This window comes from Heterodontus francisci, chromosome 35 (genome assembly GCF_036365525.1).
Source record: "Heterodontus francisci isolate sHetFra1 chromosome 35, sHetFra1.hap1, whole genome shotgun sequence".
Classification (NCBI taxonomy): Eukaryota; Metazoa; Chordata; class Chondrichthyes; order Heterodontiformes; family Heterodontidae; genus Heterodontus; species Heterodontus francisci.
Window position 1 is genome coordinate 40,145,919 of NC_090405.1, and position 16,478 is coordinate 40,162,396.

General features: G+C 46.4%; 1 long non-coding RNA gene across 2 annotated transcripts in view; it reads left to right on the top strand.

The window, feature by feature from the left end:
• LOC137350483 (uncharacterized) overlaps positions 1-16,478 on the top strand; it is a 75,151-nt gene that overhangs the window by 15,055 nt on the left and 43,618 nt on the right. Inside the window, exon 1 of one of the 2 annotated variants that reach the window (XR_010969440.1) lies at positions 12,581-12,769. The exons of the other annotated variant lie outside the window; for it this stretch is intronic. This is a non-coding gene — a long non-coding RNA (uncharacterized lncRNA). Of the gene's footprint in view, positions 1-12,580; positions 12,770-16,478 lie in introns of those variants that run through there. 2 annotated transcript variants of the gene reach the window in all.

The window sequence follows — 16,478 nt, forward strand, 5'->3', positions numbered from 1 at the left end:
CCCACCTTCGTGCCCGGTGAGGCTGCTGGCCCCCCTGCTGTGCGGCCTCCTCTCTTCTGTGCGGTAGTAGCAGGCCCCATCATGGCTGCCATCTGCCTTTGCCGTTCACGCTCTGCAGACAGCTCCCGCCTCCTAGTAACGCTCGGTGTCATTGATTGGGCACCGAGCTCGCCTCTAGCCCAATTAGAGCATTTACATTTGAGGGTTGCGTCGCGTGAGCGACAGAGATGCGGCATGGGGTCAGGACCCGGAAATTACCCAGGCATCGGGTTCCCGATCCCAAATTGAAAATCAAGCCCCTGGGTCTCCATATTATTCGAACGATATAAAGGCACTGTGGAATATGCAAGAAAGGTTTACAAGCAACTGTATCCAATCAGGAAAGACTGAACAGGCTGTGGCTCTTAAAGCTGAGGGGTGACCTAATAAAGGTCTTTCTGGTTATGAGGGTGTTTGTAGAATGGATGTTTCCAAATGTGAGGGAATCCAAAACTAGGGGCTGTTAATATAACAAAAATGCAAAATACTGTGGAAGCCGCAAATCTGAAATAAAAGTAGAAAATGCTAGAAATACTCAGCAGGACTGGAAGCATCTTTGGAAAGAGAAGCAGAATTAACGTTTCAGGTCAATGACCTTTTGCCAGACATTTCTGACAGGCCCAAGGCCTGTTCTAAGTTAGTTCCTGGGCCTCACCGTGATAATTCAGGTGAGCTGCGGGACCCAATGAGGAGCCCTGATGCAACATGTGTGTCAGAGTCTACCCACTTTTGGACTGCACGATTGACCGCAGGTAAGTCCAGGGTGGGGGGGCGGGTGGTGACAGTGGTGGCGATTGGGAAAGGAAGGGATCTGAGTGCAGGTCATCATGACGCTTTCCTCCATTTGGTTGTGGTCCCAACGGAGCCAGGGCCTCCTTGTCAGCAATGTCAAAGTCCAGCTCTTTTAGAACAGCAAAGTGCTGCAGGCAGTAACTATGCATGACACACGTACTGCAGAGCCCCTCCTGACTTGTCCAGGCAGTGAAATCATGCCTTTAAGACCCAGATGTTCCTCTCGATGACAGTCCAACAGTGCCATATGCCTTGGGTAGGGCTCCTTTGCTGTTTGGTTCACTCTAACTGGGAGTAGGTGGCTGGGAAGTGAAACCCATCTGTTGACATGATTTTCCTCCCTGGACTCCCCCTTGCTCCATCCTGATCCTACTCCCAGGAGGAAGTGGAATGGTGAGGAAGATAGGAGGGATAATAAATTGTGCGTGCTGGGCTGTCGGGAGAGCACACCTGCACTCCTGTCCCACTGGCAACAATGTCCATTTTTAAAAACTAAATGACTTATATTTTGTTGGCAACTGCATGGGCCTCAGAAGAATCCTAAGCAGGACAGACACTGTACTTGATTAATTATAAAAATATCAAACAGTGGAAAATAAAGGCTATTTGACTGACAGTCAAAACTCATCCAATCGGGTAACGAAGAGCTGGACTTTTGCCCCCATATGGGGTGAACATGGAGGTGGGCCAGCACGAAAATTCATGCCCACCGGCTGGTGTGCCAGTTTGCTGGCACCATCCTGCCCCCAGGCTATTTTCCCCGGAAGTGGAATCAGGGGCGAAAGGGCTACCCACCTACAAGCAGTGGGTGGCCAATCAAGGTAAATAAATGGCCAATTGGTGCCAATTAATAGAAGAATTGTCCATCAGCCTGCGGGCCTCCCCTAGTGTTGGGAACTAGGCCAGAAGCCTGGAGGCGGCCTCCTGGTGGCAGACTGGAGTGGAGGGGGGGGGGGGGTGGGGGTGGGGAGCAGCACTCCAGGGGGGCTTTGAGGCCTTCCCCACCTGCCTGGACACAACTGGAGCCGCAGGCCGCCCTCTGAAAGACTTCTCCCTCCATAATTGTAGCCTGGCTGCTGAGTCCATTTTTTGAGTTAGAAGTTTTAAAATGTGCAGAGAGGGCAGCTCGAAATGGAGACACTCTTTCTCAATCTCTTACCTGAACTGCAGGCTGCATCTGCTTCTGAGATGTAAGGCCTCCTATTGGCCCTCCAGCTTTGAGAGCCCCGCTCGGTGTCCTTAATTGGATGGCGAGCATGACCTCTGGTCTCTAACTGACCAATTCAGGGAAAATCACTGCCAGGTGATTGTTTCTACAAAGTTCTGTATTGTGACCCCCATTTGACCCTGACGCCGGGATCCTGACCCAAAGGGCAAAATCCTGCCCTAAGAGTCTGTTTGCTTTCCAGTTGGCTGTGGAGCAGGCGAAGCACAACAAGTGCGAGCATGTTGGGAAAACAATGGTGGAAGCGTGGGGGCGGGGCAGTTGCAGGCAGGAGGTCATGTGACAGCATCTCCAGGAATACATCTGACTAGAGTTGGCAACCCCGACTGGAGGTAGTCTTTCAAGATGAAATGGCCGGAAGAGCATCAGCCTCCTGTATGTTTTGTCTAGTCGAGTCCCCAGATTCAGCCATCAGGACAGCAGTCTGTACTCTGCCTTCTCTTTCCCTATTTAAAACTTGGCTTTCACGAGGCTTAATACAAGCGCATAATACAAACATATGCCTTCAAAGTATGAGATTTGTCAGAAGAAAATCTTACTTCCAAGCAGGAAATTAAGATCAGTAGGTTTTGTCGATTTATGAACATCAGCCTAGTAGCAGATAGAATGGGGCTGACGTAATGTTGCAAGTATTCCAGCAGCATGATCAGTCAGAAAACATCCATATCAATACCTGCTATTGAACTATCCATCAAGAGCGTTGTCGTGCACTCGATCTGTCCAAAACAATCATTGATGTTACTCTGCAGCCCGCTCTGTGTTGCTGCCATCTATGAATTTTCTCAATGTCGAGAAGAAATTTCTTGCCTGCAGCCCAGTCTTTCTGGCAACACTAAATTAAAGTGATGTATCATGAAGAGGGAGAGAAGTTGGAAGAACCTAATTTTTGTCATAATGAAGTCAAGCCCAGCTGGCATAATAGCTGACAAATGACTGTTGTTGTGTTTTGTCTGCAAATCTCTCCAGGGCCTCGTCCCTCCCTATCTCTGTAATCTCTGCCAGCCTTACAGCCAATGTTACTTGTAGAATTTTGTTGTTGCAGGCAGCCAGTTTTTCAATGCATGTTGCCTTTAAATTTTTTTTGTGTGGCCACGCAGTCCCGGGTAGTTAACCCGGAATAATAAGGCCTACGTGTGACCACGCATGCATGCAGCTTTGTGGGAGCATTGCCTACAACCCGTTGCAAACTCTGCATTCCTCCAATTCTAGCCTGTTGTGCATCCGTGGTTTCCTTCGCCAACCATTGGCGCCTCTGCCTTCAGTCGTCTCGGCCTTAAGCTAAAGAATTCCCTCCCTAACGCTCTCCGCCTCTATACCTTTCTCTCTCTCCTCCTTTAAGACACCTCTTAAAATTTACTTCTTTGACCAAGCTTTCGGTCATCTACCCTAACATCTCCTTACGTGGCTCGGTCTCAAATCGTAACACTTGCGACGGGCCTTGAGATGTTGTCCTGTGTTGATGTTGCTATATAAATGGGGAAGTCCTCTGTCTTGAAAGCAGTCAATAATATCTGTTCAAATAGAAGACAAAGAAATATTGTAAGTCTACGTCTACGAATATCACCAAGATCAATCGTGGACTTGAGGCAGTTTTGCAAGGTTGTTTGATAAGAATTGTAGCATTTGCCAAAAAAAAACATAATTGCCAAATACGTTCCAGCAAAGATAGTGCCCCTTTAAATAGTGTTTTGTAATTGTAGCATATTTCCTTTGGTTGTATTTTAGCCCAACACGTTTTGATCTTTGGCCACCAGGTTTGGAGTTGGGCAGGGGTGGGGCAGGGGAAAGGGCAGTCAAGTCAGAGCACCTTATCCTGTGTCTGCTTCTGGGACTGCGGAAGATGATCACTCACATGTTCAGGATGGGCTCAACTCACGAGTAGAGTCACTCCAGCCATCTGTCTCTTTTGCGGGTTTACTCCGTGCCCAGGTGACCTTGCAGAGCAAACATGCTGTGCCCGCCAGCATACCTGGGGACTTCCACCACTGGTGGGCACTACAAGGAACTGAAGGCCTCGTTCACACAGATAGTAAGGTTTACAATGAACTCCAGAATGACTGCAGATCTTTTTAAAGATAGATAACACAGCATGAATACAAGCACACTGGCCTGAAGCAGTCATCCACTGTTATTTTTTGGGATGTGGGCATCGTTAGCAAAGCTGGCGTTTTTGCCCATCCCTAGTTGACCATGAGAAGGTGGTGGTGGGTCTTCTTCTTGAACCACTGCAGTCTGTGTGGTGAAGGTGCTCCCACGGTGCTGTTAGGTAGGGAGTACCTGGATTTTGACCCAGCACCAATGAAGGAACAGCGATATGTATCCAAGTCAGGAGGGGAACTTGGAGGTGATGGTATTCCCATGGATCTTCTGCCCATGTCTTTCTAGATGGTAAAGGTCACGGATTTGGGAGGTGCTGTCAAAGAAGCACAGTAAAGTACATCAGCAAAAAAGCAAGAATCATAACTCAGTCCATGCAGTATAGTAATTGGTCTTGGATGCAAACCTCTTAGTCCTACAATCTGGGAGTACTGCTGGTTGAATAGACTAGCTATCAATGGTTGGATACGTCAAGCATTAGAGTGTTTAATATCACTGCCACAGAATTCCAGGAACATAGGAACAGTCCTTCAAACCTATTCCCCCATTTAATTATATCATTGCTAACCTGCACTTCAGATTCACTTGCCCACCTCTCTATCTACCCTATGAAATCTGCTTATGGTTTTAAACACATTTGTTCCCTGTATTTGGCCTTCCTCTACCCCAATGTCTATAACAGCATTGAACTGAATCCAAAACCATTGCTTTACAGTCCTGCTGAATCCCATCATGCCAGCAAAGTAAAATGACAATAGAACAACCACTTCTAATCACCAGACAAGCATCCTTTGTTGCCTGGAGACACATAGGAACATCAAAGGCGCACTTCCGTGTCTGACGACCCAAGGGAAACATCAAAGTCTTAACAAGATCTGAGGGTTGTCTATTGCAGCTTTGGAAGCACAGAAAGATAAGGAGGGCTCACTTTTGGCTTGATATCTTGGGAAGGTTTACAACAAGTTCAACAGGCCTTTTGTATGATGGATGCACATCCTTATTGTACATTAGAATTATCAGGATGAATTTTCTCTTGCCCTGTGCCTGGTGTTGCTTAGAGGCAATCAAGTCCCTCAGGATAATGATCTCCCGCGGCAGTTAGCCAGCACTCTTGTGGTTGTGGAACTGGGGACTGTGCAGGAGAGGTAGATTTGGGTTTCGTTAACGTAAGCGTGTAAGCCGACCTCCAAGTGATATCGCAAACGGGGCAGACAAAAAGGAAGAGGCAAGGGATGCAACTCGGCACTCCTAAGGTGGGAGTGGGAGGAGGCTGTTGCACGAATTGGGAGGATTGGAACTATGTGAGAAGAGTGACCATGCATGCAGGGGAGAGAGCAGGAATGGACGTTGAGCATGTCCAGAGGTCAAAGGGACATAACACACAACAGATGCAACACAGAGAATGGCGGTGGAGACCTTGGTCCTGTGGACAGGGTGCAAACCAGGCCAAAGGGTTTCAAACGGAGAGCAGTGGACGAAGTGACCATGAAGATAGGCGTCAATTACACATTTACATACCTGAGAGAGGAAAGGATGGTGTGAGAGTTGGCACTGTTGGTGAGGATGGCGAGATCCAGGGTATGCTTTTTAAGGAGCAATATGATAACTCTTTTGAATCTTGCTGCAGAAGGAAATCCACTGATACAACAACAACTTGCATTTTGTGTAGCACCTTTAACATAGTAAAATGCCCCAAGGCGCTCCACAGCAGCATTACAAAAATCGATAAGGAGATAGTAGGACAAGTGACCAAAGGACTGGACAAAGAGCGTCTTAAAGGAGAAGGGAGGTAGAGAAACAGAGAATTTTATGGAGGGAATGCCATTAGAGCTCAGGTGGAAGAAGGTGAGGCTGACAAGGGTGGAGCAATTAAAATCGTGGTGAGCAAGACAGTAGAACTGGTTCAGCCCTGAGATCTTGGAGGGTTGTAAGGTGGGAGGAGGTTACAGAGATAGGGAGGGCCGAGGGTGAGAATTTTAAAATCAAGACATTGCTGGACTGGCAGCCTATTTAGAACAGAGAGCACTATCAGTAAAAAGCTGCTAGTGTCAGTGAGAAATGGCCGCCGAAAAGTATTGCTCAGGAGTTGGGTTGAGAGGGGTTAACAGTACATTTTGTGTTTCCAAGTCAATTTCCATGCTTGCAAAAAAAAGTTAAGGCCTTTTCATTTCACTTTATGACAGCGAGAGTGAATTGGAATTGCTGTACATTTTTACCACTGTCCTTTCATCTCTCAGGACTTGGTTTGAATCCAACACAAACTAAGGGAAAGAAACTCTCCTCTCTCCAATAACTGCACAAATCTAAGAAAGGAATTTGCAGCAATGTCAATTTGCTTCCAGTGGGTATGAGTCCATAGTACAAAATTACCTGCACTAATTCAATACTGAATTGGCAGCTTCATACAGAGCCCACATTGTTGAGATAGATCTACCAATATCTAACTCATGAGATACCTAACCAAGGAATGTCGAAAGTGAATAGAAAAGTGTTCCCTGCACTGACATTTCCCAGTTTAATAAGGTTACAAAAGGCACCACAAATACTTAGGCGATATTGAAGTCTTAACGGAGCCAGTGTTCCTTTGTATACTGTGAATTTGCAGACCAGCAGACCATAATAAGCAACTAAATAAGGATGGTTAGCAAAACTGACCTGAACCGAGAAGGAGCACCGTGATTAGAAAAGGCTGTTTCACCCATAAAAGTTCATCCTTTCAGTACCTCAGCCTTACCTTCAACATCTCTCTACCTTTTCTTCCTGTTATTCTGTCTAGGCCTGGACAACGTATGCCAGCCAAGAGCGACGTCTCAATTCATTCCATCTTCGCTGCCTTCGGAGAATACTTGGCATCAGGTGGCAGGACTATATCTCCAACACAGAAGTCCTTGAAGCGGCCAACATCCCCAGCTTATACACACTACTGAGTCAGCGGCGCTTGAGATGGCTTGGCCATGTGAGCCGCATGGAAGATGGCAGGATCCCCAAAGACACATTGTACAGCGAGCTCGCCACTGGTATCAGACCCACCGGCCGTCCATGTCTCCGTTATAAAGACGTCTGCAAACGCGACATGAAATCGTGTGACATTGATCACAAGTCGTGGGAGTCAGTTGCCAGCATTCGCCAGAGCTGGCGGGCAGCCATAAAGACAGGGCTAAATTGTGGCGAGTCGAAGAGACTTAGTAGTTGGCAGGAAAAAAGACAGAGGCGCAAGGGGAGAGCCAACTGTGCAACAGCCCCAACAAACAAATTTCTCTGCAGCACCTGTGGAAGAGCCTGTCACTCCAGAATTGGCCTTTATAGCCACTCCAGGCGCTGCTTCACAAACCACTGACCACCTCCAGGCGCGTATCCATTGTCTCTCGAGATAAGGAGGCCCAAAAGAATTCTGTCTAGTAGATTATTCCAAAGATTAATCTTTCAGTATTAAAAAAAATTCTCAAGGGAGCTCTCCCTAGGGTCCTGGTAAATATTTATCCCCCGAGCAAAGTCACTAAAACAGATGATCTGTTCATTATCACATTGCTGTGTGTGGGAGCTGGTTGTGTGCAGTTTGGCTGCCTCATTTCTACATTACAACAGTGACCGCACTTTAAAAGCACTTCATTGACTGTAAAGCACTTTGGGACATCCTGAGGTTGTGAAAGGTGCTATATAAATGCAAGTTCAATCTGTCCTACTCTTTTCTCACTGATTGGAAATTGAATCTGCTGCTCCTAATTTCCTGGCTCCATTCAGAGTAATGGTCTGGGCTTTCCCCTGTCCCTTCCAGTTAGTATCTAGTGTACCTCTGGCTTACTTTCCTCGATAGGACCAGTTTCACTGATCCCATACTCAAAGGGAGGAAGGATTGAAGAACAGGGAGTGGTGTTGTAGCCTGATTCCCAACAGACACACCATTCAAGTTCTCATTTACCAGTGGGTGGGTTATGGCTCAATGAAGAATTTCACTGAAAAGAGAACCTAACCCAAATCATTAACAATTCTCAGTAACTGCTGTCCACAAAATAATCCTCTTAAAATGAGCTAAAGCCAGACATTTTAAAAAAATATATAAAAGGATAATGTTTTTTGTCCTTTTAATGCTCGTTTTATTGACATGGAATCATCCTGCCCAAAAGTGATGGTAGATTTCATTCTGAGCATTAATATCCCAGTGAATGTTGAATTCTGACTCAACCCAGGAAATGGGATCATGTCCCACTCATCATCATAGGAACTGTTGCCATCTTATGGACCAACTAGTTCCCAAATGGATTATAGGGGCTTATTTTTAACGTTGTGGTTAATTCCAGTGATTTATACTTCCCTCTTGAAAAGAGAACAAAAAAAAACCTTTTCCCTCTATTCTTCCTTCAGAATTGCCAGTCCAATATTGTGACCTGCGGTGGAGTCCAAACTCCATGAAGCAGTCATGGCCAGCTTCAGCTTGCTTGGCAAATGGTTAAAACAAATTTGAGTGAGGGATTCATCCACTCCTAATCTTCTGTGCTTCCTTTATACCAACAGCCCTCTAGCACCGAACCCAAATAACCATTCTTTGGATGCAACCCAAGACAGCGAGTGGTGACAAGATATCCTTTCCAGAGGAGCTGTCCTAATTGGGTTTGACTCTCTCCTCATCCTATCATCTGACAGAAAGGGTCCTCGGGCGATTGAACACTGGTTGATTTTTCTCTTCTTGAGCCAGGATTACTGAAGCCAATCGCAGAAACTCCTTTACCGGTCTATCTTAACTGAGCTCGGCAACAGCACAGCAAACCTAGGATCACAGCAGGAGGCCATTCATCCCCTTGAGCCTATTCCATCAAGGCTGATCTGAATTCCAGCTCTAATTACCCGCCTTTGCTTCGTATCCCATGATACCCTTATCCAGCAACAATCTATCGATCTCAGGTTTGAAATTTTCAGTTGGCCCCCAGCCTCAACAGCTTTTTGGGAAAGCGAGTTCCAGATTTGAACTACCTTTTGGGTGAAAAGGTGCACCCCTGAACAGCCTAACTCAAAATTTAATGTCGGGCCCCCTTGTTCTGGACTCTCCCAGCAGAAAAAATAGTTTCTCTCTCTATCTACCTTATCCAATTCTTTAATAATCTTTAAAACCTCAATTAAATCACCCCTCAATCATTTCTACTTGTGGAAATACAAGCAATCTCCATCCTCCAAATTAGCCCTTTTAGCCCCAGTATCATTCTGGTGAATCATCAAGGACAATATACCTTCCTGAAATGCAGTGCTGAATGCAGTACTCTAGCTGCCCTCTAAACCTGCTCTGCATGGCTCGGTGAATTTACACTCTGAGCCTCAAGGGCAGGATGCTACTGTATTTACACAGTCTGGAAGCAATTCCAGATCTAGAATGCAGCAGCAAAAGCACATACTTGCCAGATTTATAAGTTACAATAACCCCCTTGGAGACAGAGATAGAAAGTGCTCTGGATTCAGTTTTGATGTTGGTGATAAAGAACTACAAATTTATCCATTATTCCTTCCAGGAAGTCTTGAGAGATCCTGATTCCCAAGTCATGATTAATTACAGTTACAGTTATATGTTTGCCATTATCCTGATAACATGTAAGAGATCCTATGGGTTGCCATTGTCATGAAAAGGAAAAGACAGAATTCCAATTCATTTCATTTTCAGGATTGTTAAGCTGTAACGAATGATTTAAGATTACTGTCTTTTTTTTAAAAAAACACAGCTGATCCAGGAAAGATTAGCATTTTATTACAAAAGTGCCTCAGTGTTTTGTTAACTATATTTTTTGAGGATTCACTTTTGAAAGAATGAAGAAATGTTAAACTTTGGGGTTTTCAAAGGGGGGGTCATGTAAAGGCCACTTGACTTTGAAAAACAGTCCCTGGAAATGTTTTTTAAAAGGGGCACTGAGAGGTCTTAGGAGGAAAACAAGCCTTTCCGGGAAATCACCTGACTTCCAGCAGCAGCAAAACAAACCTTTCAGGGAAACCACCTGACTTCCAGCTCAATAAACAACAGAGAAATTTGGACACCTGGAGAAGTTGTTTACGAAGAAGTGACAGGTCAAGATTGATGGATGGCAAAAGGTTGACCTCTTCAGCCAGAAGTGCCGAGTTGATGATTCATCTCGGCCTCCTCCTGAAGTCCCCAGCATCACAGATGCCAGTCTTCAGCCAATTCGATTCACTCTGCGTGATATCAAGAAACAGCTGAAGGCACTGGATACTGCAAAGGCTATGGGCCGTGACAATATTCCAGCAATAGTGCTGAAGACCTGTGCTCCAGAACTTGCTAAGCCCCTAGCCAAGTTGTTCCAGTACAGCTACAACACAGGCGTCTACCTGGCAATGTGGAAAATTGCCCAGATATGTTCTGTACACAAAAAGCAGGACAAGTCCAACCCGGCCAATTACCGCCCCATCAGTCTACTCCCGATCATCAGTAAAGTGATGGAAGGTGTCATCGACAGTGCCATCAAGCGGCACTTGCTTAGCAATAACTTGCTTAGTGACGCTCAATTTGGGTTCCGCCAGGGCCACTCAGATCCTGACCTCATTACAGCCTTGGTTCAAACATGAACAAAAGAGCTGAACTCAAGAGGTGAGGTGGGAGTGACTGCCCTTGACATCAAGGCAGCATTTTACCGAGTGTGGAGCAAGGAGTCCTAGCAAAACTGGAGTCAATGGGAATCAGGGGGAAAACTCTCTGCTGATTGGAGTCATACCTAGCAAAGGAAGATGGTTGTGGTTGTTGGAGGTCAATCATCTCAGCTCTATGACATCACTGCAGGCATTCCTCAGGGTAGTGTCCTAGGCCCAACCACCTTCAGCTGCTTCATCAATAACTTTCCTTGAATCATAAGGTCAGAAGTGGGGATATTCGCCAATGATTGCAAAATGTTCAGCACCATTCGCAACTCCTCAGATACTGAAGCAGTCCGTGTAGAAATGCAGGAAGACCTGGACAATATCTAAACTTGGGCTGCTAAGTGCCAGTAACATTTGTGCCACACAAGTGCCAGGCAATGACCATCTCCAACAAGAGAGAATCTAACCATCTCCCCTTGACATTCAATGGCATTACGATCACTGAATTCCCCACTGTCAACATCCTGGGCATTACCATTGACCAGAAACTGAACTGGAGTAGCCATATAAATACCATGGCTACAAGAGCAGGTCAGAAGCTGGGAATCCTGGGGTGAATAACTCACCTTCTGACTCCCCAAATCCTGTCCACCATCTACAAGGCACAAGTCAGGAGTGTGATGGAATACTCTCCACTTGCCTGGATGGGTGCAGCTCCAACAACACTCAAGAAACTTGACACCATCCTGGACAAAACAGTCCGCTTGATTGGCACACCATCCACAAACATTCACTCCCTCCACCACCAACGCACAGTGGCAGCAGTGTGTACCATCTACAAGATGCACTGCAGCAATGCACCAAGGCTCCTTATACAGCACCCTCCAAACCCGCAACCTCGACCACCTAGAAGGACAAGGGCAGTGACAGCATGGGAACACCACCAGCTGCAAGTTCCCATCCAGGCCACACACCATCCTGACTTTGAACTATATCACCGTTCCTCAACTGTTGCTGGGTCAAAATCCTGGAACTCCCTTCCTAACAGCATTGTGGGTGTACCTACCCCACATAAGAAGGCAGCTCACCACCACCTTCTCAAGGGCAATTAGGGATGGGCAATAAATGCTGGCCTAGCCAGCGATGCCCAAATCCCATGAATGAATTTTTTAAAAGCTTCCACGATTCCGACAATGACTGTACTTAAAAAAGCATTTCATTCATTGTAAACCACTTTGGGCACTATATAAATGCAATTCTTTACTTAATACCAATTAATCCACTAGATAAGGACTATTGGGCCTATGATGAATTGTTTTTCTAGTGGGTTGAATTAAGCTGGTGTGAATTGAGGTCCCTGCTCTCTCCTTTACTGTATTGTATGTAAATACAGTGCCAATAATAAAATTCGCTGATACAAACCCAATACCCATGACTTCCTTGTAGTGCTATAAATTACTTTTTAAAATCTGGACGCAAATGTTTTAAAATTGCATGCTGCACCAAAACATGCTTTGCTCACCTATTGGCTAGATTGAGAAGGTTTAAGGAATTATTCAGGTGAATAATTACAGCACAGATACAATGACTGCTTTTGAAGTATTCTTTATTGTTCTGGTTGAACAGTATTGTTGCAGACAACACACACGTCAGACTGGAGGGTCGATTGGGCCTTGGGCATGAACTAACTAGTTTGGAGCATGGCAAATTAAACCATCAATCAGTGGAAGAGACATGGGGTAAAAACTAATGCATGCCCATTTTTGGGCACATGATAGGGGGGTGGTGGATGCAGGGTCCATTCCCTGTGCCTGAATGTTGACGCCCGAGGTGCTGCCGATAATGGGCCTCAGGCCTCATTGTGTAGTGTGAAGAGGAAATCAAGTTCAGCCAGTGAATCTGGAGGTCAGGAGGATTGGAGGCCCGGGAGCAAAGAGCTTTGGAGGCCTGGGAGAATCGGGGAGTGGCGCTGGTTGGGAGGGAAAGTGACAATCTGCGTACTTTCAACGTGGGGTCAGGAGCACTATCATCTGGTTTGACGTTCAGGTGAGTAAATTTCAAAATTGACCTTTGCAGTTGATCCCTAGGCCTGGTTTTACCAAGTGTAGCCAGTACACTGGTGCAAACTCCCTCAGGGCAATCCAATCTTGTATTGGGGTTAGACCCTTTCCTCACCTTCTTTCCATACACAAAGATCTTAACGGCTGTTTCAGGCGTGGGATGCAGACATCTATATAGCGAGCCGCACACTTCCGACTACGCACGCACTTGCTACCCATCTTATTGAGAGTTTAGTTGGCTGGTTCATGTTCACAAAACTACATGGCTCACATGATTTATAGGCCACTGTCTACATATTCATGAAGGATTACTCCTTGAGAAGAGGTCACAACAATTACGTAATAGGTTGAAGCTGCCATTAATAAAGCCTAAGCTATTGCTGAGAAAGCTGCCTAACAGGGGGGCATTTTATCAATGTATTACCCCCAACACTGTTATCTCATCTATGATTCTATGATTTGAAAGGATCAGCACCAGAATTTGCAATACTGCCTTCTGAACTATCCAGTGCTGACGGAAACAGTCCTATAACATCAGTCCACAGATCTACAGCAAGGTGCAAGTTCTCCCGGCACTGTTCTGCCTGGGGATATTCACTTCATATGACTTTAACTGGTCCATTTTGACTGCATCAAAGATTAGCCTTGTTGTCTGTTAATGACAAACGATAAATATGTAGCAAGTTTGTCCTTCTCTAACTGCAATGTGACTTAAGGTTATGAACTGCCCTCTCTTCTATGGAAACTCCCTCCTCACCTCTTCCTATCACTGTAACCTCATCCAGCTCTACACCCCTCCGAGAACTCTACATTCTCTCCAATTCTAGCCTCTTGTGCATCGCCCACTTCCTTTGTCTCATTATTGGCGGCTGTGCCTTTCAACCGTCTCAGCCCTAGGCTCTGGAATTCCCTCTCCCAACCTCTCCACCTCTCTCTCCTCCTTTTAAGAGGCTGCTTAGAGCCTATCTCCTCACCTATCCTAATGTCTCCTTCTTTGGCTCAACTCCAAATTGTAACCTGTGAAGCGCCTTGGAACATTTCAGAGTGTTAATGGCGCTATATAAATGCAAGTCGTTGTTGGAGGCAAGCCGGTTCCATCTGCACCGCCCACCAGGCTTCAGTCTATTGATGTCCAATTAGGCAGAGAAATTGGTAGGAGACTGCAGAGGTGAGTTAGGGTCGACCAAGAGATTTGTACACGGAGTTAGAGCTTGTATATAAAGCCATTGCAACAGAAGTCCTGCTGTTCGTTTTCGTTAATAAAGGAAATTATCTTCCAGGAACATTAGGGCTGAATTTTACCAGCCCCTCGATGCCATGGGTCGTGGCGGGGACACCTGTAAAATGCTAACAGGAGTGGCCCTCCGTGACCCACTACGCCGAGATGACCCCGCCGGATCTTTGCAGCTGTGGCAAGGCCTCAGTGTGCTCCATCACCCCCGCCGCTTGGTGGCACAGCCTTCATTAAAATATTAAAATGAGGATAATTAAAATGCAAACTACCGTACCTGCCGGCGGCGGCCATCCCATGCCGATTTTACGGCCAACCAGCCGCAACTCGTGTGCCTTCGGAACTCAGTTCCGAGGCGAGACACTGGTGGGGAGGGGGCGAGGAATAAAATTATTGGTGTGGGGGGGGGGGAGCGGGGAAAACTGTTCCTATTGGTTGTGGGGATGGTGGGAAGGGGTAGAGGGTCAAAGATGCTGAAGTTTGGGGGGGGGGAGTTCAGAATTTCAAAATGGACAGACGAGCCTGTTTCTGTGCTGTATAACTCTATGACTCGATGTATTTTTGGGGGAATAGGTCAATTTATGTGTTGAGGACTCAGTGGGGGGGGGGGGGGGGTGGTGGGATGGGGGGAGTGGGATTCGATGTTAAATTAAATGTTTATTAATTTTTTGAATCACACCAGCACCTTTAAATATGTTAATATATCCTGAAGGGCTTGAAGCCCTCTAGAAATGGTGAGGTGGTGCCGGATGCCGTTGCCAGGGGTACGGCGGCCGCCCCCTCTACGTCATTGGGGGCGGCAGCTCCACCCCCTCCATTCAAATGAGCCCCCGTGCGTAATATCACGGGGGCTGATAAAATTCAACCCATAGGGTCCTGAAAAACAAACGCATTATTGAGAGAACTGACGCGTCATAATGGGATGCCCCTATCCTAGTGATCTAGAGAAAGAAAACAACTGGAATTCAAATGTGCATTGAACTTTACAAATTAAATAAATTTATTGTGGTTAGTGGACACTCATTGACCTCTACTGAAGATAACTTATTCTGAGTTAAGGAATTCTATAATCTACTCAACGTTGGGTCTTACAAGCAATTACCAACAAGCCATCGCTACAGCTGCAATGGGTCAAATGGTGTCATGTGCTATTTTTTCTATGCTTCCATGATTCCAAATTGTACTTGATTAGGAACGAGAGATCTAAAAGCTTCTATGACTCATGAAAGATTCTTTGATACTGCCGTCTGTTTTATAATCTCAGTACAACCTTTCAAAAGGTAACATTATCTGCATTAGAATAGGAGTAGGACCGTTCAGCTCCTCGAACCTGTTCTACCACTCAATCACATCAAAGCTACCTCAACTCCATTTACGCGTCTTTGCTCCAAATCCCTTAATAACCTTACCCATCAAAAAGCTAATGCTCTCGGTCTTGAAAATTTCAATTGAATCCCAGAATCCGTAGCCTTTTGGCAAAGAGAATTAATAATTTCCACTACACTTTGTGGGAAAAACTTCCCCACCAGAGGAAATATTTTCTCTGGCCGCCATTTTGTCTTGTCGATGGGGGTCTTGACCACTGGCGAAAGCTCCAGCAAGAGCTCTGTGTCGCTTCCTCTGGGAAAGGTCCGCCATAACAAGTGCCAATTAGACACTTAAGTGGGCAACGGCAGGCCTTCCTCGGGATCAAGGACCCCACTCACCAAAGTCCCGCCTGCTGAGAGCTGACGGCCAATCAGAGGCTGGAGGCAGTGGCTGCTGCTGGTAGAGCATTCACCCAAGGCCCGGGAACCAGGCCACAGCAGGAGGGGCTCTGTGGGGTGGGGTCGCAGAGGAAGGGGGTGCAGGGAGGTTGGACGCAAGGGCAGGGGGCTGGGTCTCAGCATGCCACCCTTCCCAATACCGGGTCCCTCATTCAGGCACTAAGTGCCTTTTAATGAAGCCCCCCACCCCCTTTCCCCTGGGCTAATTGCAGTGCTGGCAGGATGAGGCCCTTAACTGAGCGTTATTGGCCACTTAAGGACCTCAATTGGCAGCAGGGTGGGAAGACTGTTCACAGGCATTCCCGCCCTGGACTTAATTTGGGTGGAGACGGGAACCATCCCACCCAATTATATGCTCTCCCTGCCACCAAACCTGCCGTGGGGGAGAGCATAAAATTCCCCCCTCTGTATCTACCCTCCAGAATCCCTTCATTCGTTTAAGCATCACAATTAGATCACCCCACAACCTTCCAAACTCAAACTCTTGTTTATTCAATTTATCCCCATAAATTAACTCTTGAAGCCGCAGTATCACTAATGTACACCTTCCAAGACCAATACATCCTCACTGAGGTGCGATGACCAGACTGAATGCAACACTCCAGATGGGGTCTGATAAAAATTCTGTACAACCTGAAGCAGCAATTCCTCCCCTTTGCTATTCCAGTCCCCTTGAGATAATGAGCAACATCTCACGA